The sequence below is a fragment of the Hylobates moloch genome, unplaced genomic scaffold (assembly GCF_009828535.3).
Source record: "Hylobates moloch isolate HMO894 unplaced genomic scaffold, HMol_V3 SCAFFOLD_5, whole genome shotgun sequence".
NCBI classification, from domain to species: domain Eukaryota; kingdom Metazoa; phylum Chordata; class Mammalia; order Primates; family Hylobatidae; genus Hylobates; species Hylobates moloch.
The window spans coordinates 118,097,697-118,120,812 of NW_026652280.1; positions in this window are offsets into that span (position 1 = coordinate 118,097,697).

Below are 23,116 nucleotides of genomic sequence, written 5' to 3' on the forward strand. Positions count from 1 at the left end.
AAGGGGGCAGTGTTGGCCACAGAGCTGCAAAGAGTTGACTGCAGTCCCCGGTGACAGGCTTCTCTCCGCTCAACCGCCACCTGCCTTCTCCCTCCTGGGGACGGTGGTCCTATGGTGGTCCTGTGGACCCTGACCTTTTTACACCACCGCAGTCGGCTGGGAGGGCCAGGCGAGAGGGCCCTGGCTCTTTAAATAAAATCCCTCCTACTCCTAAGAGCTTGTGAGGAAGAGATGGGCCGACTGGTGTCCCAGTAGGAGGCCTGAACCAGCGGTCCAGCGTGCATCCACATTAAGTGGGCAGTACGCTTTGGGCTGCTCTCCCAGCTTTTCGGAGCCCCGGCTTTTCGGAGCCCCAGCTTCCAATGAGGGATTGGGCCACGATTTTAGGCGTTCTCTAAGGTCCTTTTCCGCCCTAGAATTTGAGCGTCTGAGTCAGCAGCTGCTGTCCTTGAGTGGCTTCTCTCTCCAGGCCCCTGACAGCTTCAGAGGCTCAGCCTGGGTGGGTGAAGGGATGCAGGAAACAGCAGTGGACATTTCTGATCTCTACAAACCAGGCCATTCTTCTGGAAACCACAGTCATGAAGAGGTGCAGTCCTAGGACTGGGAAAAGTCTGAGAAAGGAATGACCAGGGTCAGCCGGATCTCAGGAAGACCCCTCTCAGGGGCTCCATCTCATTGATTTGTGTGACTGTGTGAATGGCAGGATGGCTGGAAGCTGGCTGAAGAATACCCTGTCCCAGGCCGTGGAGCTATGTTGAGCTTCCTTGAAGTAGAGGCTGCAGAAAACCTAGACGTCCCTCCCTCCCGGCCCTCCTTACTCCCAAATCCCCACAACAGTCCCCTTCTCTCCTCCCCATATTGCTGACACCTGCTCCTAGCTCCCTGCCTGAACCTGAACCTCCACCCACAGAGAGCGGAGCCTACAGCCACAGTTCTAGGAGAGGATCCCTGCCTGGCCTTCCTATCCCTAGCCTGTCCTGCCCAGCCCTGTCCCTCCAGACCAGCCTCTGCTCACACCCACATAGCCCTGCTCTTGTGTCTCTGAGGTACTCTCTCCCGACTCCTGTAATTTCACACCAGGCCCCTGGACAGTGTGTGTCCAGCACCTCCGCTTCCCTGATCAGACATCTGATCCAGCACCCGAGGCCTGACCCCCACAAGCACAGGGTGCGTCCTGGTTCTTCTATCTCATCTCCTTTCTTCCTTGATGGCCCCATTTTCTCACTTTTCCTGTCTCCCTTATTTGGTTTCTCTCCTTTGATCTGTCGTCTGCTCTCTGCATCCTGTTCTCAGAACTCTCCAAGTCCTGGAGCCTCTTGGCCATGGGCCTCTGCTCCTTGACCTCTCTGTTTCTTTGCCTCAATGTACACCTTTCCCCCTTCCCTTTCCATCTCTCTCTCCATCTTCACTTCCTCCTCTGCAGTGCATACACTGAATATCGGATCCATCTCTCCCTGGACTGAGGGTATAAATAGCAGAGGGAGGCTGGGCTAGAAGCCGATTTTGCTACCAGCCTCTTCCTTGCAGTCCTGGGCTTAGCATTCAGGACCAGTAGTGGGAAGGGTCCTGGGCAGGGCTTCAGGGGTAGGGAGTTGGAGGGTTGCAGTTGAAGGCCACTGGATGAGTGACAGACCCAGGCAGAGAGAGGGGTGCTACCGCAGCTGGAGGGAGTCCTGAGCTTCACGTGCAGGCCAGGCTCCCCACCTAATGTGGTTATGAAATCGCTACTTCTGCTGCTGGAAAAGGAGCTCTGAGTCAAAAGACCCTCCCAAGGGCCGCTGGAGGGCCCTGTCTGCTCTTCTGGGGCGTAGATGCATGGGCCCAGGTGGCTGCCAACAGACAGCAGCTGGGGACTGGAGTAGAAGTGGTGCCCTCAAGAAACAGGCCGCACTCTCGCTCCAGCCAGCTCCCTGGCCTAATTAGAGACCGGAACGGCATTGATCGTCCCTGAGCTCATTATGTCACAGCTGGGGAACAGCTGGCCAGTTTTTTCCAGGCCATTAGCTGCGCCATGAAGTGGAGAGTGTTGGGGAGAGGGGGGTGGCGTGCGAGCAGGATCAATACCCCGTCTGTCTGGGGGAAAGCAGCCCAGTGGCTGCCTTCTCTGGCACTCTGGCTGTGCTTCTCTCCAGCGCTGCTACACTAGCTGAGCTCCTTGGAGTTCACACACAAAAGCTCCACTCCTTCAATCCTGGAGCCCAGAGAGATGGACTCATGGCTTCTGGGCTGGCCCTGACCTGGCTGGAAGGGACCCTTGGAGCCTTCTCTCAGAGAATTAGGAAGGGCAAGAAAGAGGCTCAAATTACCTAGCTGGTCTCAGAGGGGACCTCAAAAGTGCAGCTCCTCTCCACCCCCATGGCAAGATGACACCTAAGGCAGCTGTTTCTGTTGGCCCTGGGCCCAAACCTGGGCTCTGCCGGGTTTGGTTTCCTGTGGAGTGGAGAGATGGCAGGGGATCCTCTGGCCCTTGGGGAGTGTGGGATACTGGAGGGAGGGAGGGAAGAGACAATAGTTCTCTCTTTCTCTCGCTCCCTGTCCTGGGCCCGGGCAAGCAGAAGCTTAGCTGGGTAGCACCCGAGCAGGGGCAAGGCTCTCCACACGGCCTGACCTGCGGTGTGGAGGGAGGAGGACAGCGGAGAGGCCTGCTGTCAGAGGGGAGTTCAGTAGTACCTAATGTGCTGGATTCTTACAGGGTTATAAAGTGTGAAGGCTAGAAAAGACCTCCAAAATATCTCGAGCCTCACTCCTCATTTTACAGAAGGAGAAAGCAAGCTCTAATAAGCCTTAAGCTCTGCTATGCCTGGCTGATTCTGCTATCGAGAGCTTCATTTTAGTTCTCTCTGTGTTTCTCCCATTTATTCCACATTGAGGGTTTTTTTTTGGGGGGGGGGCTTGTTTTGTGTGTGTGTGTGTGTGTGTGTGTGTGTGTGTGTGTGTGTGTGTGTGTGTGTTTTGAGACAGGGTCTCATTCTGTTGCCCAGGCTGGAGTGCAGTGGCACAATCATGGCTTACTGCAACCTCCACCTCCCAGATTTAAGCGATTCTCATGCCTCAGCCTCCCTATTGGGTCCAGCTGCTGGGTTCCTGGGCAGTTTCCTACCCACTGGACAGAGCCCAGGCTATGCATAGCACCTGCCGCTCCCCAGACTTCCCACCATGGCCTCCATTCCCAGAATCAGTGGTGAATAGAACACAGAGGTCAGAAGGCCTGAATTCCAGATGTGAGGTCTTTCTAGGCCCAGGCCCAGGTCCAGCCCCAGCCCTGAAGAGCTAGTAGACTCATACAACCAGAGGTATACAAAGGGCAGAAGGGCCCTTACAGCAGCACAGCGTATTCCTCATGTTACAGATGAGGAAGCTGTGTCCTAGGGAATAGAAGGATTTGCTCAGGGACATCCAGGTGGTCAGAGGCAGGTTTCAGATGAGGTTTCCCAAATCCCAGATAGTCAGCGTTGGTTCCATTCCACCACAGGGCTTCGGCTCCAAGTTCCGAAAGCCACTGATTAAGGTCTAGTGGATCACCCTTGACCCATTTAACATGCTCAGCAAACCCAGCAAACACTCCTCACAAGTCCAGGGTGCACTCTCTTCCTCAGAACTCTCGGAACAGTGAAGGCAGCTGGGGCCATCAGAATGCACATTGGTCACACCACTGCCACCAGAAGTAGGCTCCTCTCGGGTGAGCCTGTCAGTTTAGGAGCAGCTGCTGCCCAAAGCATGGAGCAGAGACCCCTGGGCTCTGCTGTGCCTGATGTTGATCCATCTGTCTGTCTGGTTCCAAGAGGTGCTTAGAGCAGAAGGAGCCTAATGATAACTTGGCATTGCTGGAACTTCCTCAGGCCTGATTCACAGGAGTAGAGTGAGTTGAAGAAACCAAGTACTGCTCTTGCTGCTAGCATTGTGAGGAAAGGGAATGTGTGCCTAGGCTAGAAGATGACATGGCAACCGGACTGGGAATAGAGAGGGCACTCAAGTGTGTTCCCAGGGCCAGCTTCCCGAGGCCATGGGCTGGGTAGCCTCTTCCTTGTTTTCTTCTCTCTTGGCTCCAGGACAGGGGCTAAGATGCCAAACCCCTATGGCTCCAGCTAGAATGTGGGGGCAGGGGGGAAGGAGTTGTTGGACAGTCTGGAGAGGCAACCCTAGCATAGGGTGCTTCACGCGCCAGAAATCTGGGAGTGGAGATCAGTGTGGCTGACATAGGAGAGGAGAGCCCTGAGGAGCCAAGGACACAGGAAACAACCCAGAGACAGAGGAAAAGGGCCCTGGAAAGGGAGATGAGGGAGGTGCCGTGACAAACCATATCCTGTGTCAAAATGTCCACGGGATGGAGGGGCATCATGAAAGTCCTGACTTTATGTCCCGTGGGTGCCACTTGTTAGCTCTGAGGATGGGCAAGTCCTGATCTGTGAGCAATGCAGAGAGAATGTTTGTCTCACAGGCTGCTGTCGCTCTAAGCCTCGTGTGAGGGAATGCGGATGAAAGTCTTCGGAAAGTGCACAAGCAGGTCTGATTCTCATCATCCCACACTTCTGTCTATCAGCTCATCTGCAGTGTGTGGCATTAGGACCCTGATTCCGAAGTTGCTAGAGAATGGTATGTATCATAATGCTGTGTACACAAGTATTTTTGTCAGGAGTGACAGAAGCAAAGGGGCTTTCCTTCTAGAAGGGACTACCCAGGCCACACGAGCAGATGTTTATGCATCTATAATAGCATGCATCCATCCCCACAGGGTCTCTGCTCACAGAGAAGGCGCCTGAAACCAAGGCTTCCAGGATGTGTGTGCGCACACACATGAGCACACATGGACACAGATGCATGCACTGTGGCCATCCCTGGTGGCTTCGCCGTCAACTGTGCCTCTTCCTAGGTGTGGGCCTCTTCCATTCTCAGTCTGTAAGCAAGTTCCTACATCTCTCTGAAATGGCAGCTGAATGAAGAACTGAAAGAGATGTGGGGACTGAAAGGACAGTTCTGTATTCATTAGTTGTAGTTTTCTGGGAGAAGGAAGATACTACTAGTGATTTATATTTGCAGTAGTGTTTTTAATAAGCACCATCACATTCATTATTTACTAATCTAAGCCACACGGCACTCTTGTGAGATTATTACTATCATCAGGCTCAGAAAGATGAGATGCCTTCTTCAGATCATCCAGCTAATAGGTAACAAAATTAGGACTGAATCCATGTCATTTATTCCAAATCCTGTTCACCTTCTATGATGCTTTGCTGCTTCTGACCTCTTGTTAACTTCCAACTCTTATCAAGTGTCTCTCCTGCAGGAGTCCAAAGGCACAGGTGTTCTCTATGCTGTGGATGTTTCTTTCATTTGTTATTTTGAAATTATTTCAAATCGACAGAAAAGTTGCAAGAAAGGTACAAAGAACCCCTGTTCCTGCATCCCTTCCACTCAGTTCCTTAACTTGTTTTTTTTTTATTTATTTTGTTTTTGTTTTTTGAGATGGGGTCTCACTCTGTCACCCAGGCTGGAGTGCAGTGGTGCAATCTGGGCTCACTACAACCTCCACCTCCCAGAATCAAGCCATCCTCCCACCTCAGCCTCCCAAGTAGCTGGGACTACAGACATGCACCACCACACCCAGCTAATTTTTGTATTTTTCTTGTAGAGGTGGGTTTTCGCCATGTTGCCCAGCCTGGCCTCAAACTCCTGGACTCAAGTGATCCACCTGCCTCAGCCTCTCAAAGTGCTGAGATTACAGGCGTGAGCCACAGTGCCCGGCTCTCAATTTGTTTTATATGTGTTCTCTCTCTCTTTCTCTCATGTATATACATCACATATACATAATTTCTGATCCATTGGAGAGTACACTACAGACTTGATGCCCTATTACCCCTTAACACTTCAGTGTGTATTTACCAAAAACAAGGACATTCTCCTACATAACCAAAGTACAACATCACAATCAGTAAAGTAACACTGACACAGAACTGCTGGCTAATCCAGAGACCCCATTCAAATTTCACTAATCCTTTTTTTTTTCTTTTGGAGACAGGGTCTTACTCTGTTGCCCATGCTGAAATGCAGTGACATGATCATGGCTCACTACAGCCTTGACCTCCCAGGCTCAAACGATCCTCCCACCTCAACCTCCTGAGTAGCTGTCACTTCAGGTGCACACCATCATACCTGGCTAGTTTTTTCGTATTTTTTGTAGAGATGAAGTCTCGCTGTTACCCAGGCTAGTCTCAAACTCCCGGCCTCAAGTGATCCACTCACCTCGGCCCCCGAAGTACTGAGATTACAGGTGTGGGCCACTGTGCTGGCCTCACCGATTATTCTAGTAACATTGCTTATAGGTCTGGGCATTAATCCAGGATCATGTGTTCTATTTAGTTGTCATGTCTTTTTAGTCTTCTTCAGTCTGGAACATTTCCTATCTTTCCTTGTCTTGAACTTAATATTTTTGAAGAATCCAGCCTGGAAACTTTGTAGAATGTCCCTCAGTTGGGGTTGGGCTGATGTTTCCTTATGAGTAGTTTCTGGTTATGCATTTTGTCAGGAATACTGCCGAAGTGAGGCCATGTTCTCATTTCATCTCAACAAGAGTTACACAATGTTGAGTTGTCCTATCCTGTTACTGGGGATGTTAACTTTATTATTTGTTTATTTTTGGGGGGATGGGGTTTCACTCTGTTGCTCAGACTGGAGTGCAGTGGCATGATCTTGGCTCACTGCAACCTCCACCTCCCAGGTTCAAGCAATTCTCCTGCCTCAGCCTCCCAAGTAGCTAGGACTACAGGCACATACCATCACACCCGGCTACTTTTTGCATTTTTAGTAGAGACAGGGTTTCGCTATGTTGGCCAGGCTAGTCTTGAACTCCTGACCTCAGGTGATCTGCCCGCCTCAGCCTCCCAAAGTGCTGGGATTACAGACATGAGCCACTGCGCCTGGCCTGGAGATGTTAACTTTTATCACTTGGCTAAGATAATGTCAGCTAAGTTTTTGCACTGTAAAGTCAACTAATAGTATTGTGTACTCATCAATCAAGTATTTGTGGGGAGACACTAAGATTGTGAAAAATCATGTTCCTCATCAGATTTTCACCCACTAGTTACAACATCCACTGATGACTCTTGCCTACATCATTTATTTTATTTTTTTATTTTTTATTTTTTTTTAGGTGGAGTTTCGCTCTTGTTGCCCAGGCTGGAGTGCAATGGCACAATCTCAGCTCACTGCAGACTCCGCCTCCCAGGTTCAAATGATTCTCCTGCCTCAGCCTCCCGAGTAGCTGGGATTACAGGCGCCCGCCACAACACCCAGCTAATTTTTGTATTTTTAGTAGAGACAGAGTTTCACCATGTTGGCCAGGCTGGTCTCAAACTCCTGACCTCGAGATCCACCCACATCAGCCTCTCAAAGTGCTAGGATTACAGGCATGAGCCACCACATCTGGCCCCCCCACATTGTTTATTACTGTGATGGTTACCAGATGGCAATTTTCTAAATGCAGTTTTTTTTTCTATATACATCAATTGGCATTCTAACATAAGGTAAAGCCTGTTCTCTCTCCTCATTTATTTATTTATTTATTCATTCATTCATTCCTATTTTACTGTATTTTAGTTGTAACCTGATACCAAAATTATTTATTCTGATGCCTAAATTGTCCCAGATTTGGCCTGTGCATGCCCCTTCAAGTTGGATTCCCCATCCTTTTCATGTGTTTCTGTCATTATCTGAGCACTTCCCTACTTTCCAGCACGAGATATTCCTGGCTCATCTAGTAATTTCTAGGCTGATCAGTCCTGGTGGAGTTTTTTTGTTTGTTGTTGTTGTTGTTGTTTTTAAGTAGAAAATAGCATTTAGAAGCCAAAATCTGGGTGCTTGGTGTGCTCGCTGCCATTGGGGCATCATTGCTTCTAGTATCGTTCAGAGAGGGCACATAAATGAGTTCCCTCATTTGTATACATGGGACTAGATTCGATATGCACACACACACATTTACATATATTAAAATCATGAGTTCAAATTAATTACCCCAATTCTGATTGAATACCACGGAGTTTATTCTCTTTCCACATACATAACTCCTGTCACTAACCATGAGAAATACAGCTCCCATCATCCTTAACCTACTATGTGTGTGCTCAGTTCTTCTGTAATCAATCTCCTAACCACACAGGCCACCCTCTCTGCCTCAAACTCACCACACATGCTGGTTGAACCAGCCAAATCCTGGCCCCAGCCACACTGACCACACCATCTGTGCTAGCTGAATCCTTAATCCAGATCAAAGGGAAGGGGAGAGAAAGGACACATTATATAATTTTTTAAGGATTTAATTTATTGCAGAGTATTTATTCACACAATGAATTGAACTCCAACTGTTATTTAGAGACACTTGTCTTATAACCCAAATATGTTTGTTTCAATAATAGAGCATTCAGTGTTTCTAATAGAGTAAGAGAGCCAGTATTTATGAAGTTAATTCTAGATTAATCTGAGAAACACATTATGTGTATGTGTATGTGTGTGTATATATATATATACATTATAAATTTTTTAAGCTCTCTCAAAATCTGTTTTCCTAACTTATATTCATGCTAATTTAGATGATGAAGTACAGGCCCTTTGCCCAATGGATAAGTTTAGGAACAGAAACTTCAAATAATATGTGTCACAGACTGATTGATTGTTTTTTTATGAAACCATTTCCTTTTACCTCCTGGGTGCATAGCCTGACTACATTTCCTAGCCTCCCTTGTAGTCAGGTGTGGTCATATGACAGAGTTCTGGCCAGTGGAATATGGCAGAAATAATTAATGCCACTTCCAGAGCTGGTCCATAAAACCTTCCACACAATCCTGCATACTTCCTGTCTCTACTCCATCTGCTGACTGGAAACAGGGAATACAGAATCCTCCAATAGAGGATTCCAAAACCTGTAACAGTAACCAGAGCCACAAGGTGGATCATTCTGGGTCTCTGAATCATCTGGTGGGAGGCCATCAAGTGAACACCTGCATTAAACTGTTATGCGAGGGAGACGTTAACTTCCATTGAGGTAAGTCAGAGACTTGGGGGTTATTAATCACATGAGTCAGCTCACCCTAACCAATGCAAAAAGTCAATGAATTGTCCAAGTTTACCCTTTAGAAGTTATAAAGCATAATGTTGAATGTGACCTTCTGATTCTTACATGAGATCTCTTCCCATCAAATCAGACCAGGTAGCATGAACTTAGTACTTTGGGAGGCTGTTACCCTATCTTTCCACAAGCAATATTTTCCTCTTTAGCCCAAGTATAACATTAGCCCTATCTTTTCTTCCTTTCCCTTTCCTAAGGGAACTGTGACCTAGGTTTGCTTTTTCATGGATTTATCTTTATCAGATGAAAATATCTGGCTTGTCTAACATCTGACCTCCAGCAGAAGACGGCTTACCCAGCCTGTAGAAATGAGTCTCACCAGCAAACGAAGACAGCCCTTCAATTTCCTACAAGTGGACTCTGCAATTGACGTGCAGGTGGTGGCAGGGCCTATAGTCTCGGGATGGGCCAAAATGCCTAGGAGGCAAGTAGATTCTTCCTCTATAATCAGTAGACCAGCAACAGTTACCACACCCGGGAAAAGACACCCCCACATCTTGTCTTTTCACAGGCTAATAACTACTTGTTCAGCAACTTAGCACGTCCCAGGCTGCTGGAAACTAACATCTTCCTGAAGAGGATGTCCTTCACCCTTCTCCCTCCAGGCAAGACAAGTTTTCAAGACCAAGAGAGTAGAGAAGTCAGGTAAAGTGCGAGGGAAGATGGGAAACAATGCAATAATATGGGGGAAAGGAAAACCTGAAGATGTGGCCACAAGAGGTGTCGGGCGCTTTCCAATCCTGGGACTCCAAGAGAACACTACAGTCCAGTTTCAGAGCTAGAGTCACAAAGCTGACTCTAGAGCTCTTTCTAGAGCTGGGCAAAGCTCCAAGGTCATGATGCCTAACTGTCTCGTTTCATAATGAAAGAAGGAATGAAGGGCCTGAGTGATTAAGGACTGTGTCCAACGTCACAGAGGCGGTCACGGTAGGACTGAAGTCCCAGACCAGTGCTCTCCAGTGCTCTTTGTATTTTCTACTCTTGCTTGCAGGCCTGATAGGAAGCACTCAGTTCAAGGAGTTGGAGTAGCAGATGTAATTAGGAAGCTAAGTGCTGGAGTATGTGGTCCCTGAGGATTCATCTCTCCACGCCCTTGGCCAACGCCTGTCCTCCCTGAAAGCCTTCTCCTGCTTCTCTGAGAAGCCAGCTCCCATCACCCACTAGGGACAGACACAAACAGTCTGTCTGGGGCGAGTCTCTCAATTCCAAAGTGAAGCAGGAGTGGGAACATCTCCACTTAGAACTCCAGAGCATCTGGGAAGGGAAAGTGTCTCCAGGCAGGAAACGCATGGAAATTTCCCTGAACCCAGAAGCATGCTTGGAATAGTTTCAACTGCCGCATCACCACTCCAGCCCAGCCGTGTTAGCGAGGCAAGCCGCAATCAGGGAGATAATTAGCTTGCTGTTATTTATTCCCTGCGCTAATCAGCAGCCCACTGCTTGCACAGTGGAGAGGGCTCCTGCCCCCAGAGCCATGGGGGTTCTCAGGGACCTTTAGTTACCCGCCAGGAAACAAGTAGCAGAAGACAAAGGGCTGGGAAGAGGGACAGAAAGGGAGGAGGAGACCTAGACCCCAAGACCCAGTGCTGTAGGCTTCTCTACCGTGCACAGAGCCCTTGGGAGAGGCGGTCCTGGGATCACCAGGGGCCCAGGGCAGCACTGCACTCCTCTTCATTTTGTTCTCGGGGTTGGGCTGTGGTCAATAAAGGGCAGCTGGCATTCAGCTCCCTGTTCTGCCTCACTGCAGTCAAATTGCCTTTTTCCAAGGCGACTTTCAAAAAAAGATGACATTTATCAAAGCCTGCTGAGTGGTGACCTTGGTGGGAGGGAGAAAGGGCGGGTGTGCTGTCTGTGGAAGCAGGAAAAGAAAATGAGGAAAACCTTCAGGGAAGGAAATGCTTTCAACACTCAAAGTTGTTAGAACAATCATGGGGAGATGACTCCAGATTTGGGACAGCCACTCCATGCGCAACTGCACTCCCGCCTGCCCCCTTCCTAATCTTCACCAGCACATTCTCACCAGCAGTCCCTGGTTTTCCAGCCCAAACAGTAGACTGATGGTGCTCCATTCAAATAACAATGTCTAGGAAGGCCTCAGGCCAATTATTTGATAACTTCGTGATATATAGACCTGGTGTAGTAGAGCATGCCTATATAGTCCCAGACTCAGGAGATTGAAGCGGGAGGATCAATTGAGCCTAGGAGTTCGAGTCTGGTCTGGGCAACATAGTGAGACCCTGTATCTAAAAACCAAACAAAACAAAAAGTTAGATCAGTAGCAGTTCTAGAATGCCCATATAGAACAGTCTAAGAAGCTGCCATGTGGTTGAAAGGCAGAAGGCAGGAGGAGGTGGGGGGAGCTGGAAGACTCCTCTTGAAGCTGTATTTGTGTATCAAGTACATTTTTTTAAAAACATAGATCATGAATCTGTTTGGAGTGGCAGGCTAAAGCCCACCTCGTGCCCCCAGCTACCTTGGCCCCACTGCTTTCATGGGGTACTAGAGTTGGAAGCGGTCATCCAGTCAACCTCTGGCCCTATGCAGGACTCCTCCACAAACTTGCTCCCTTCTCTGTCTTCCTAAGCTCTTTACACATGGGCTGTTATATTACCTGTCACCATGCATTGTGGCCATCTGTGTCTTGGTTTCCTTCACTACACCATGGCACTTGAGGACAGAAATAGTTTCCTATGTGTCCATCTTTGGGGGGTTTGTTTGTTTGAAACAGAATCTTGCTTTGTTGCCCAGGCCCAGGCTGGAGTGCAATGGTGCAATCTCAGCTCACTGCAACCTTCACCTCCTGGGTTCAAGCGATTCTTGTACCTCAGTCTCCTGGGTAGCTGGTACTACAGGTGTGGGCCACCATGCCCGGCTTTTTTTTTTTTTTTTTTTTTTTTTTAGTAGAGACAGGGTTTTGCCATTTTGGCCAGGCTGGTCTCCAACTCCTGGACTCAAGTGATCCGCCTGCCTTGGCCTCCCAAAGTGGTGGGATTACAGGCATGAGCCACCACACCCGGCCTTTTTGTTCATTCATTCTATCACACACCCCCATTCACATATAGCAATAACTCCTATGAGTGTATAGTAGAAAAGTGGAATATAAAGATAAACACATAGGCTGGGTGCAGTGGCTCACGCCTGTAATCCCAGCACTTTAGGAAGCTGAGGCAGGTGGATTCCCTGAGGTCAGAAGTTACAGACCAGCCTGGCCAACATGGGGAAACCCTGTCTCTACTAAAAATACAAAAATTAGCTGGGCATGGTGGCACGTGCCTGTAATCCCAGCTACTCAGGAGGCTGAGGCATGAGAATCGCCTGAACCCAGGAGGTGGAGGTTGCAGCGAGCTGAGATTGCGCCACTGCACTCCAGCCTCGGCAACAGAGTGAGACTGTCTCAAACAAACAAACAAACAAAACCCCAAAGACAGACACATAGGAAACTGCACTCCAGACTGGGTGATAGAGTGAGACTCTGTCTCAAAAATAACAATAGTAATAATAAATAAATGAATGGGCATCTGTGCAAAGTCGTCATCCAGCTCCTACTTGAGTGCTTCCTGTGATGGGAGTTCACTACCTCAAGATGGAAAAGATTCATTACTGGACAATTAAAATGTCAGAAGGTGTTTCTGTACATGCAAAGTAAATCTGTGTCTCTGACACTTCCACCCAGTAGTATAGTTCTGCCCTTTAAAGGCCCAGAAGAGCACAGATTCTCAACCTAGGTGTCCATGGATAGGCTTTATAAAGTCCATGCCCCCAAGAAATGTGCATAAAATTGTGTGTGCCTTGCCCATGTGCTTCGGGGAGGGAATCCATGGGTTTCACAAAGAGACATGTATTACCAAATTTCAGAATCATAGTTTGTTTATTCCCTCTTTTCACGAAAATCTATACTAGATAAACAGGCCTCAAAATGCTTTCTTTTTAGTATATTTCCTGCTTGCTTTTCTGAAGAAAGCAGATCCCCAAGGTGTTATGTATCTTGAGCAAAACTAACTGCTACCCTTACCACAGATGATGGAATGGGGATTAGTCCACATACTGAAATTAACCTTGTATGGGTGGGGGACACAGGAGGCCAAAGGAAAGGCCTTGATAAGAATTCTGCCCCCCAAAGAGTGCTCAATATTAAATGGTGGTAATTTGACTCATTCAAAGCCTCTTTTTTTTTTTTTTTTTTTGAGACAGAGTCTCGCTGTGTCACCCAGGCACCCAGGCACCCAGGCTGGAGTGCAGTGGTGCGATCTCAGCTCACTGCAAGCTCTGCCTCCCGGAGTCACGCCATTCTCCTGCCTCAGCCTCTCCGAGTAGCTGGGACTACAGGCGCCCACCACCACACCCGCCTAATTTTTTGTATTTTTAGTAGAGACGGGGTTTCACCGTGGTCTCGATCTCCTGACCTCGTGATCCACCCGCCTCGCCCTCCCAAAGTGCTGGGATTACAAGCGTGAGCCACCACGCCCGGCCCAAAGCCTCTTTTTTGAGGAAGTAAACACCCTGATGGAAATGAAAGAAGGTGGATGACTTTTGGTTATGGGCCTCTTTCTGCCATTTCAAAACACGAGTTCAGTTCCCCAAGTCTTGGAAGCACTGGGACCACAGTGACTACAGCTAATAAGGCAACTCACCAGCTACCCTGTGGGGTCCTGCAGGAAACCTTTCTTCCTAAAGCCTGTTAGGTATCATTCTTCTTTGCAGTTCCAAAGATTCTGATTAATGCACAATGCTTCAACTTTCAGAAATGGTTACAATAAATTCCTCCCAAAGTAAAAATCTCTCATTGCTCGGTCATCTCTCATATATGAGCTATCAAAGTGTTCACATCTGTTCTCATTTAATCCTCACCAAAATTCTATAATAGTGGTGCTTAAAGTTGGAGATATAAAGAATCACCTTAGGCTGGGCACGGTGGCTCACGCCTGTAATCTCAGCACTTTGGGAGGCCGAGGCAGGCGGATCACGAGGTCAGGAGATCGAGACTATCCTGGCTAACATGGTGAAACCCCGTCTCTACTAAAAATACAAAAAATTAGCCGGGCGTGGTGGCGGGCGCCTGCGGTCCCAGCTACTCGGGAGGCTGAGGCAAGAGAATGGCGTGAACCCGGGGGGCGGAGCCTGCAGTGAGCCGAGATCCCGCCACTGCCACTGCACTCCAGCCTGGGCGACAGAGCAAGACTCCGTCTCAAAAAAAAAAAAAAAAAGAATCACCTTAAATACAGATTCTCAGGCACCATCTCCAGAGTTCTAGGAAAGTCTGGGGTGGGCCTTGAAATCCTCTTTTTAAGTTCCTTGGAGATTCGGATGTACACAGTTTGAGGCCTAAACATGGAGAACACGGCCCTGACGGGTGGTGTTTCCCAAGTGTCCTGATGCTCAAAACTCTTCCCAGGCTCCTCCCATGAAGATTCCGATTCAGTTGGTCAGGAGCTCTAGAATTTGTACTTTTAGCAGTGCAGGTATTATAAGCTCCATTTTATATATGAGAAAACTGAGCCCCACTGTAACTTGTCCAGAGTTACACAGCCAGATGATGACAGGGGTCATATAGTTTGGATATTTGTCACCACCCAAATCTCATGTTGAATTGTAATCCTCAATACTAGAGGTTGGATCAATGGGGCAGATCCTGCATGGCTTGGTGCTATCTTTGTGATAATGACTTCTCACGAGATCTGGTCATTTAAAAGTGTGTGGCACCTCCCGCAGCCCCTTGCCCCTGCTTTCACCATGGGAAGTGCCTGCTCCATGAGTAAAAGCTCCCTGAGGCCTCCCCGGAAGCAGATGCTGCTGTGCTCCCTGTACAGCCTGCAGAACGGTGAGCCAATGGAACATTTTCTTTACAAATTATCCAGTCTCCGATATTTCTTTATAGCAAGAGAAGAATGACCTAATACAAGGGGTGAGACTGGAATTCAGCTTTCTTGGCACTCAGTCCAATTCTTTCTATTGGCCACAAAGTACATACCCTACATAGAGTCCTTAACGTAATGAGCAATTGACAGATAGTTGCTAAATTGTGTAGAATCCACATATCTTACCTTCTAAGTCCTAGAGAGAAGAAACTATTTCTAAAGCATATTTGCATCCTGCTTCACCCAGCCTCACCACAGGCATGTAACACAGTGCTCTGACCTAGGGGCTCAACAGATGTGTGTGAGTGAATGCATATGAATGATTACTAGACTGTGTACCACTCCATCAACTACCTCTGGCTGTGCTCCAGACTGTAAATGAGCTGCCCAGAGCTGAACTTTAGACTCCAGCTATGGTCTGACTCAAACTAAGTACAGCCGGAGCACCTTTGCCTGTGATTTTTTTTTTTTTTTTTTTTTGAGACGGAGTCTTGCTCTGTCGCCCAGGCTGGAGTGCAGTGGCGCAATCTCGGCTCACTGCAAGCTCCGCCTCCCGGGTTCACGCCATTCTCCTGCCTCAGCCTCTCCGAGTAGCTGGGACTACAGGCGCCCGCCACCACGCCCGGCTAATTTTTTTTGTATTTTTAGTAGAGACGGGGTTTCACCGTGGTCTCGATCTCCTGACCTCGTGATCCACCCGCCTCGGCCTCCCAAAGTGCTGGGATTACAAGCATGAGCCACCGCGCCTGGCCTGCCTGTGATTTTTAAGGAACTGCTGCCTGCTCTGGGGAGTCAGACCTTGCCCTTCCTGCTGGTCTGGCGTGTAACCTCACAGGAACTGACTGCTCCATTACTGATCCTGGGTCCCCTTCACTCCTTCAGCCCCTACTGTGTCTTCCTAATGACTCCCTAATCCTAGATTCCCATTCATCCACACTTAGTACTTAGCTCTGCCTGTAACCTTGGCCTGGAGCCCTAGAAGGCAGGCTCTGGAGAGCACAGACTACAGATAGAACTTTTCCTCAGTTCTATCTGCCTTGCACTATCCCTGAAAATGTTATGACGCATTGAAAAGAACCTTGACCAAGGAAGCAGGAGACAGCCCACTCCTACCTCTTCACATTTATGGAGAGCCTACTTGGTGTTCGAGTATCTCCTAGATGCCTGAACTCAGTAAATCCTCACAACAACCCCATTAGGCAAGTATTCTTATTATCCCCATTTTATAGGTTAAGTAACTAGCTCAAGTCACACAGTGAGCCAGGATAGGATCCCAAGGAGCCCAGCTCCAGAGCCTTAACCACAAAGCTACACTCTTTCTCTAGGCTTCTAACTCAGTTCTGCCATGAACCAGCTTGTGAACTTGACTGCTATGGCCTCTTCCAGCACAGGCGGGTAGTCTAAAGTTCTCTCGTTATAGGTAAGGGCTAGATGAGCTAGTACTGTGATTACTCTGAGAATTTGCTAAGAATACTGTAAGTGGTTGAAGAGTAGAAACTTCAAAGACAAATGAGTAGCTATGGGCTCAGAAAGCATGATTACAGGAGACAGATCTGTAAACTCAAATAGTAATCAAATGGCTGCAGATCACGGAAAGAAACTTTTAACTATAAGCTAAACATTGAATCTAACTATAATCCTTCCCCAAATTATAAAAGTGCTGACTTCCTAAACTAGAATATTAACTTTCCAAATATAAGACAAACTAGTCAACAATTTATACATGGGCCTGGCGCAGTGGCTTATGCCTGTAATTCCAGCACTTTGGGAGGCTGAGGCGGACGGATCACTTGAGCCCAGGAGTTTGAGCCCAGCCTGGCCAACATGGCAAAACCTCATCTCTACAAAAAAATTTAAAAATTAGCTGGGCATGGTGACACATGCCTGTAGTCCCAATTCTTTGGGAGATGGGGGTGGGAAGATCACCTGAGCCCAGGAGGTCAAGGCTGCAGTGAGCTGTGATCACAACACTGCACTCCAACCTGGGTGACAGAGTGAGACGTTGTTTCAAAAAAAAAAAAAATCATATATGAAAATTAGCTTAGAAGTCTCAACATTAGCTAGGATTTAATTTTAGATATAAAGCCTTTAGAAATCAAAAGAGAGGGTTGCATGTACAGGAAAAGAAAATATTTTCACACTTACGACAAAACTTCTTAATGAAAAAAATAAAAGATTCCTTTTGGAGGACTTCCTGGTTATCCAGGCCCCCATGGCAGGAGCTCCAAGGTAGTCTTACTTGTAACAAGGCCTTGGAACTATAGTCTTCCATCTTTGGGATATTGGGTCAGCTGTAGGTGGACTATGGTGGTGAACTCCATCCCTAAGGGCTAAAATAACATTTTGAACCATGAATTTATTGTTCAGCCATACTTCAAAGACACATCTATCTGATGATGACCCAGTGCAGAGTTATTTTGAGATGTCCATATGTAAGTGTTAAAAGTCAAGAGAATGTTCATGACTTAGCCATCTAGAATGATCACCACTTTGGTGGCAGGATAGTCCTGACTGTAGTGCATGAGCTATAGATTAAGCAGATGCCTTCAGATTTGTTTGACAAACCTGAAGAGCCCGGGACATGGATAGGTGCCCATGGCATGCTTCACCTACATCAGTGAGCCCTCAGCTGCCCCTAGTTGGTATGTACATTCTTGTGGTTTCTGCAGATCAAGTGGAGCTTCCAGGAAGTGTGCAGAGTTGAGGTGGAAAGAGAAAAGACTAGAAAAAGGGACTCCAATGCTGGTTGTCTAAACAGAGGGAGTATTTGCCTCCTGGACATTGAGTAAATCAATGTGTGAGCATTTGAAAAGGTTAAAAGATCACTGAAATGATTGATGGTTTATGGAGGTGGGGGCAGATGGATGGCAAAAGGAATTCTCAAGAGTGAGCACTTTCAGGAACAAACCAAACATGGAACTGTGAGTGAACTGCTAGATATAGAAAGGGCTCAATCCGGCCAGGCGCGGTGGCTCACGCCTGTAATCCCAGCACTTTGGGAGGTCCAGGAGGTCAGGAGATCAAGACAACACTGGCCAACATGGTGAAACCCCGTCTGTACTAAAAATACAAAAAATTAGCTGGGCATGGTGGCCTGTGCCTGTAGTCCCAGCTACTCAGGAGGCTGAGCCAGGGGAATCACTTGAACCCAGGAGGTGGAGGTTGCAGTGAGCCAAGATCGCACCACTGCACTCCAGCCTGGAGACAGAGCAAGACTTTGTCTCAAAAAAAAAGGGGGGGAGGGGGCTCAACCTAGTGGTGAGGGCTAAAATGTTAACCATTTAAGCAATTCATAACAAAAGACTCATCTTTATTGCTACCCACCCCCAAAATAGCCTAATTTTTAGAGGCCCCCCCCTTTTTGGAGACATCCAAAAAAATACAAAGTTGCTGATATGAGTAATACTATTGGGATCTCCACAAAATATAAGAATACTTAAAATATTTAAATTTTTAAATTTTTTTTGGAGACTGCGTCTTGCTCTGTTGCCCAGGCTGGAGTGCAGTGACATGATTTCGGCTCACTGAAACCTCTGCCTCCCAGGTTCAAGGAATTCTCGTGCCTCAGCCTCCTTAGTAGCTGGGATTATAGGTGTGTCATCACGCCGGGCTAATTTTTGTATTTTTAGTAGAGACGGAGTTTCGTTATGTTGGCCAGGCTGGTTTCGAACCCCTGGCCTCAAGCGATCTGCCCTCCTTGGCCTCCCAAAGTGCTGGGATTACAGGCATGAGCCGCTGTACCTGGCCGGAAGATAGCTTCTTAATAGGGTGTCTTCCCTCAGGATTCTCTGCTCTAAGTCTTTTTTCTTTTTTTTCTTTTTTTTTGATACAGGGTCTGGCTCTGTTGTCCAGGCTGGAGTGCAGTGGCACCATCCTGGCTCACTGCAACCTCCACCTCCTGGGCTCAAGCCGTCTTCCCACTTCAGCCTCCCAAGTAGCTGGGACTACAGAAGCATGCCACCATGCCTGGCTAATTTTTGTATTTTAAGTAGAGACAGGGTTTCTCCATGTTGCCCAGGCTGGTCTTGAACTCCTGAGCTTAAATGATCCACCTGCCTTTGCCTGCTAAAGTGCTGGGATCACAGGCATAAGCCACCACTACCAGCCTTCTCCACTCTGATTCTAATGGCTAGTATTAGCTATTAAGAAAGCAAAAAATACTTGTAGTGTGGAGAAAAGGAATTCATCCAGTCTCATAAACTGGGAGACATATCCAACTGCTTTTGCTCAAGTGCTGAGCTAACCAAACAACCTCTCAAACTGTATTTAGGAATACTGAGTTGGTCCATTCCAGCAAGTGGAAATACATACTCACTAAATAACCTGTTGCTATTTATCTTGCCCAGATCTTCTCTTGTTGTGAATTAATAGTTGTTCTGGTCTAAAGAGCACCTGTGGGAAACTTATTGAGTCAATTATCTAAACCAGTGCCATCATGAAACTTTCTGTGACAACACACTGTTCAACAGGGTAGCTGGCCACATATGGCCATAAGCATTTGAAATGTGGCTAAGGAAACTGAAGAAGTGATTTATATTTAATTAATTTAAGTAGCCACAAATGGCTGCTGGCTACCAATTAGGCAGCACAACTCTAGATCCTTGCTACTTAAAAGTGTGGTCTCAAAGAAGCATTGGCATCATCTTGTTAGTTTGCTGGAAAAGCAGAATCTCAGGCCACACCCCAGTCCTGGTGATTCAGAATCTCCATGATTATAAGATACTCCGCTGATTTGTCTGCACATTAACATTTTAAAAGGATATGGTTAGTTTATATTTTTATTTATTTATTTATTTTCTGAGACAGAGTCTCACTCTGTCACCCAGGCTGGAGTGCAGTGGCATGATCTTGGCTCACTGCAACCTCCACCTCCCAGGTTCAAGTGATTCTCATGCCTCAGCTACCCGAGTAGCTGGGATTACAGGCATGTACCACCACGCCCAGCTAATTTTTGTATTTTTAGTAGAGATGGAGTTTTGCCATGTTGGCCAGGCTGGTCTCGAACTCCTGCTTCATGTGATCTGCCTGCCTCAGCCTCCCAAAGTGCTGGAATTACAGGGGTGAGCCACCGCACCCAGCCAAAATGATTACTTTTTTTTTTTTTTTTTTTGAGACAGAGTCTTGCTCTGTCGCCCAGGCTGGAGTGCACTGGCGCGATATCTGCTCACTGCAAGCTCCGCCTCCTGGGTTCACGCCATTCTCCTGCCTCAGCCTCCCGAGTAGCTGGGACTACAGGCGCCCGCCACTACGCCCGGCTAATTTTTTGTATTTTTAGTAGAGACGGGGTTTCACCGCGTTAGCGAGGATGGTCTCGATCTCCTGACCTTGTGATCCGCCTGCCTCGGCCTCCCAAAGTGCTGGGATTACAGGCGTGAGCCATCGCGCCCGGCCCAAAATGATTACTTTTAAAAGGATATGGATTAGCTGAAAAAAGAGACTGATTGAGGAACATATCTGTGGTGACCCTTCCAAATTGTAGACACCCACTCTGGAAACTGGTATCCTTCATAAGGGGCCTTTTTCTTTCTGTCTCTCTCCCACGCCTTGGACATAGCAGAAAGAGGAAAGGGAGGCCGGGCACGGTGGCTTACAACTGTAATTCCAGCACTTTGGGAGGCCGAGGCGGGCAGATTACCTGAGGTCAGGAGTTCAAGCCCAGCCTGGCCAACATGGTGAAACTCTGTCATTACTAAAAATATAAAAATTAGCTGGGCATGGTAGCAGGCGTCCGTAATCCCAGCTACTTGGGAGGCTGAGGCAGGAGAATCACTTGAACCCAGGAGGCGGAGGTTGCAGTGAGCCAAGATCGCGCCACAACACTGCAGCCTGGGTGACAACAGGGAAACTCTGTCTAAAATAAAATAAAAATAAAGAGGAAAGGGAGAGGAGAGAGCCTGGAACAACACTGGGGTGAAAAGAAAGCATGCAATGTGGAGATGAGGAGTGGGGTGAGAGGACCATATGTTTCTCAGGAATATTTGTACAAAATAAAATGATGACATTTCTTTAATAATTATTGAAATGGGTGATGGGTATATGGGAGTTCATTGTACTATTTACTTTTGTGTATGTTTGAAAATTTTCAAAATTTAAAAATGTAACTTCAGAGATGATGTGTGTGATAGCCAGCCTCCAAGATGGTCCCAATGATCCTCTCTTCCTAGTATTTGTGCCCTCGTGTAGTTCTTCCATATTGAATCAGGAATTGCATATGTGACCAAAGTGGAGGTGATATCCATCACTTCAAAGAACCAGATCACTGTGACTTCTGTCTTGCTGTCTCTTGCATCTCTTGCTGTGAGGGAAGTCAGCTACCGTGTTGTGAGGATACTCAAGCTGTCTTGTGGAGAGACCTTTATGGATAAGAATAGAGGTTTCCTGCCAACAGCCAGCCACATGAATTTAAGTGAGCCTCTATGGCCCCAGTGAAGCCTTCTAATGACTGTAGCTCCATCTAACGTATAACTGCATGAGAAACTGCCAAGCCAGAACTGTCCACCAAACTGCTCTTGAATCTGGCCAACAGACACTGTGAAAGGCAATAAATGTATATTGTTGTAGGAAGTCACCAAGTTTTGGGGTAATGTGATTATGCAGCAATAGATAACTGATGCAATGTGATTTCAAGATTCTTCACACCTTGTCCTCCAAAAAGATTACCCTCCTCATCTTTTCAGTGATGCCTGAAATGAACAGAACAGAACATCTTTCTCTTTTTTCTTTCTTCTTTTTTACTTTTCTTTTTTTTTTTTTTTTTTTTAAGACAGGATCTTGCTCTGTCACCCAGGCTGGAATGCAGTGACACAAACATGGCTCACTGCAGCCTTGACCTCCAGGGCTCCAGTGATCCTCTAACCTCAGCCTCTCAAGTAGTGGGCACCACAGGTGCGTGCCACCATGCCTATTTTTTTTAAGAGACAGAGTCTCACCATGTTTCCCAGGCTGCTCTCGAACTCCTGGGCTCAAGCAATCCTCCTGCCTCAGCCTCCCAAAGTGCTGGGATTACAGGTGTGAGCCACTGCACCTTACAGAAAGACCTTTTCACACTATGCATAAGATTAACATGCTAATACTCCTTGAAGAGATAATATATCCACTAAAATTCATGGTAAAACATGTGACAGACATAAATTCTTTCTTTTTAAAACTCTCAGCAAGCTAATCTACTGAGACATTAATTTCAGTCTTGATCTTGCTGTTGTAAGAGACTGGAAAGAATAAAAAGGTAATTTCTCGCTTATGGTCCACCATCTCAAGAACAGCTAACATCTTGAATGATAAGGTCTAGGCTCTTCTTCCTGCATCTCTCTTTCCTCACCCCCAAACCCAAACAACATACACAAGTAACAGCTTCTTGTTGTTTCAGGGGCCACCCTAAAGAAGAAACCCCTCCACCTCCACCACTGGCTTTCATCTTGAGGATTAGGTAACAGAGAAACTATGTTGGAATTGCTCCATAAGGGGAGTGGGGAGCTGGCACTGGTTTAGGAAGAAGGCAAGTGGCCAGACCTAAGGGCTGAATGACTTCCTCCTGGCTGGGAAGGGTTTTGGAGTTTCCAGGAATGGAAATTGTCCCTGGCTTGTATGCAGTCCGTGTGTGTGTGTGTGTGTGTGTGTGTGTGTGTGTGTAGCAGGTGGAGTGGGGAGAGGTGCATGAGGTGTCTGTAAAGGGGTGTTTTGGGGCCTGGGCTCACCAAACACCCCCTTTCCCCCCACTCCTGCGCAGCTGGCTTGCAAGCTAAGGAGCTGTGCCCTTCAGTGGTACCTCAAGGGTCATGAACTAGCAGCACCAAGACGGGGGTGGGGTGGGGGGAACCCTTCCCCCAATTTTTGAGACCCCACAGCCACAAAGAGAAGGGAGGGGGAACCTCAGAATGTGACTAATGAATTTCCCGCCAACATTGGCAGGCGGGAGCTGAGCCAGATTTCTTTAATTTGCTAAATTAAAAGACATGTGACGCCTCTTGCCCGAGTAGGTGCAGCGAATTCACTTTAGTTAGACTTTTCCTGGGAGCCGGTCTGTGTGGCGAGAAGGGTGCTGGGAGATGGGGGAATGGGGGATGGAGGAAGTTATAGCGGAGCCTAAGGGGCCAGTGCTGCCCTTCCTGCCAATTTTCGTCTTTAGCTCAGCGTCCGGAGCTCG